Source organism: Camelus dromedarius, chromosome 2, assembly GCF_036321535.1.
Source record: "Camelus dromedarius isolate mCamDro1 chromosome 2, mCamDro1.pat, whole genome shotgun sequence".
Lineage (NCBI taxonomy): Eukaryota > Metazoa > Chordata > Mammalia > Artiodactyla > Camelidae > Camelus > Camelus dromedarius.
The window spans coordinates 118,433,585-118,437,298 of NC_087437.1; the positions used below are offsets into that span (position 1 = coordinate 118,433,585).

General features: G+C 40.8%; 1 non-coding gene across 1 annotated transcript; it reads left to right on the top strand.

Moving 5' to 3' along the window:
- Positions 1–3,130: 3,130 nt before the first annotated feature.
- On the top strand, positions 3,131–3,204 carry TRNAT-AGU (transfer RNA threonine (anticodon AGU)). Its single transcript has one exon. It is a non-coding gene; the product is annotated as a tRNA-Thr (tRNA).
- Positions 3,205–3,714: the final 510 nt, after the last annotated feature.

Below are 3,714 nucleotides of genomic sequence, written 5' to 3' on the forward strand. Positions count from 1 at the left end.
AAAGGTCAGGATGTGGCTTGAGGGAAGAACGTAAAAGAAAAATAGTTAATACTACTTGTGCACGGCCATGTCAAGAGAATTTCTTACAGGATCGGTTTCTTGATATTGAGAGCTAGGATGCATGTATGGTTAATGGGAGGTGCAAACAGCCCAGCTTACATTAGCAGAGAGAATAATGGTGGGGAGGGAGTGTGAGTTTTCTAACCATATATGGGTCATGCATTTCAAGGATCAGATCGTAGCACATTTTAAAAGTCAGAAACTTGGACTTTCTACCAGAATTGCCGGTAGACTCGCAAATCCTTGGCTGGAAATTTTCAGATAGGGCCTCATAGTGACTAGTCCAGCTGATGACTGGATTACACTTTGTCCATTTGGTGCGGCAGAGAGACATCTGATGTGCAATACTATCGGCCTTGACCATCAATCTGTCTTGTGCATTTCATTGGAAATATTTACATGAAAAGTAATCTACGACAGTAGTTTATTCCAAAGGTCCGTACTCACAGTTTTAAATGTATTTGTCTAATAGCTGAGCAGGTGGTCTATTCATGGCTCAAGCCAAAGGGCTTGCATCAGCTGCTGGGCTTTGAGAGGAGCAGACCAGCAGGACAGGAAGTGTGCTTTAGCGCCTAGCAATCCAAATCACTCCATTGTCTCCTTGGATTATGCATCTGCTGGGCCAGCCCCGGGAACCTCGCTGAGCTGAATTAACAAGATTATTCAAAGCCTGAAATCACTATGATAGAGGAATGTTATTCATAAAGTAATTTTATTCCCTATTTTCAATTAGATTTTTTTCTTGTTTTCTCCGAAGCACATTAAAATGCTTTATTAACATAAATAAAACTTTCTGAAGAAACTTCTCAGTTTACAAACACAGCACATATCTGGGAGGCCTGTATTTTCTGGCTGGCTGTCTGTCCAAGGCCCAAATGAAGGCATTGAGAAATGGATTTGTAGGGACTGAGCTACTGAGAATAGTCTTGTTGCCCCCGAGTTTCCAGATCAACTGCAAAGAATAGAATTTAGGGGTGCAAGCAAAGTTTCAGAAATGTGAGTGGGAAAATGTAGACACAGACCAGATGAAATTAGATCATAGATTGCAGAGGACAATATTGGAGAGGCTTCATGAAATAAACCCTTCATGAAGTCTAGCAAAAAAATAAAAAGTACAGCAGGGTGTATTTGCAGGGATTAACCTTTTACACATTTTAGGTCTGACTATAAATAAAGCTTCCGAAGAGAAGTGGAAAAAGAAAACCCCTGTCGGAACCTCCAAGAAGTCAGAAGCATCTTAGAGGACACCAGCCTAGCCCCAGCCCACTGCTCACACAGCATACGTGGATTCCTTGCACAGCATCTCTGACAAGCTGTCATCCAGCTGCTGAGTAAGGACACAGAGGTGGGGACCTGGAAGACTTGAAGATAAACAACCCTTGAGCTCTGGGAAAAGTGATAAATGAAATCTGTCTTCATGCCTCCCAAGTTTCCTACTTAATACCCTTTCTTCTCTGCAGAAAACCTCTGTGCTTTTTCATTGGCCGAGTTCCCACTTAATTTCCTGGCTGGGGAACTTTGCAGTTAGTTAGAGTTCTGAAACAGGGTGCAGTGTCTTGTGTGATAATAAGCTCCCTGTCATGGGAAGCAACCAAGCCAAAGTTGCATAACCACAAGCCAGGAACACTACAGAAGCACACCGAGTGGGGAAGCAGGACTGAGGCTCTCCACCCACACATAAGCTAAGGCATCACTTGCAAATACTGGTATCAATTCAGCAAATCTTTATTTATCTTTTACAACAGGCCGGGCACTGTGTTGGACACTACCATGAAACTGCAAGTTGAATAAACACAAAACTCATGTATGCTCTACTGCTTGGAATGAAGTAAGTGCTCAGGATTTGCTGAATAAATGAATGAGTCATTGGTACAAAGCTAAATAATTGTAAGCTAAGTAGTATAATGTTTGCTGAACCTGCAGTACCTAAGTTTTTCTAAACGTAAAATGGGATTAATAATAATACCAAACTCTTAAGGATATAAGAATTAAATTTAAAGATACAAATTCCTGCTTTTGCCAATGGAAGAGTAACTGGCATAGTATTTGCACTCTTGCCATTAAAAAGAACTAGAAAAACTGGACAAAGTATATGAAGTGCATATTTTCAGACATTGGATGGTATACTATACAGAACTTGAATCCTAATTAAAGGGAAAGAAAGGAGGTAAACACCATGGCTATCCAGGCTCTCTTGACCACAAGGCAGAGAAGAGAAATCCAAAAGCAGATCCCAGTAATCTGCTGAGCGGAGGGAAAAGGCTACAGTTCAGGAAGCGTGTAGCAGCTAGAACTCGTGGAGCAGGGCACCGGAGAGAAGGAGGCTGTGCAGAGAAAGAGTTCCCAAAGTCTACATCAGGAGTCTCTTGAATATGAATCTGCACATGTCTAGGATGAAAATCCACAAGGATGGGCAAAGGACTATTACTGAGGAAAGAAAAATTATTTTTGGTAACCATAGGCTAAAAGATTCCCAGAACTCACTTATAATGCGGAATTATCCAGGTACCCACCAGGCAGCAATTATTCATTGAGTACATAGGGCAATTGTTACAGACACCAGAAGGGCTGCATCTTAGTAGAGGGGATAAACCAGTCCTAAAAATAGATTACTTTAGACCCATGTCATATTTTTTTAAAGAGTTTGAAAAGATCAAGCAAATGTTCCAATAATTTATTTGAAACTGATCAATAAACTAAAGTTAAAAATCTTGTTGAAGAATATATAGGAGGACATCTTCGTGTCCTTGGAATAGACAATTATTTTTTTAGCCCAGCAGCAAAAGCACAAACAAAAGAAAAAAATTATCAATCGGACTTAATTAAATTTTAAAAGTTCTGTTCTTGTAAAGACATTGTTCATAAAATGATAAAGTAAACCATAGTTTGTGAGTAAATATTTATAACACATATATCTGACAAAGAATTTGTATCCAGAATATGTAAAGAGCGCTTACAAACCATTAATAAGATAAACAACACAATTAAAACATGAGCACAGGATTTGAACAGATATATTACAAAACAGATATATGAATGTTCAACAAACACTTTAAAAGCTGTTTAAGGAGGAGGGTAATAGCTCAGTGGTAGAGCATGTGCTTAGTATGCACAAGGTCCTGGGTTCAATCCCCAGTACCTCCATTAAAAATCAATAAAAATAAAAAATAAAAGATGCTCAACATCATTAGTTATTAGGGAAATTCAAATTAAATCCACAGTGAGATACCATTACAAATCTAGCAGAATGTCTAAAATTAAAAAAATCAGACAATACCAAATGTGGATAAGGATATGCAGCATTTGAAATTCTCACACATTGTAGAGAAATTAATTAGACCCTGCACCCCGTTTTATTGGCTAGAGCCTTCTGAGCAAGTTCCGCTCGTATGTCCCAGGTCCAGGGTCTTGGTCTTACTGAGCCCAATCCCTGCTGGATTCTACTTCCTGGGACCTGAGTCCAACCTCCCCCAGTCAACCCTCTCAGGAGTTCAAGTCCTGCACGGTGTGGCCACCAAGCGCCTCGTCCTGCCACTCTCCTCGTCCCACCGGAGCCCGGCCTCCCCGTTCAGCAGGGCTGAGGGGGCCCACCTGGACCTTTACACTCCACAAGGCACCCCCGTCGCACCCACCAGCCTATCATCTACCGTATCC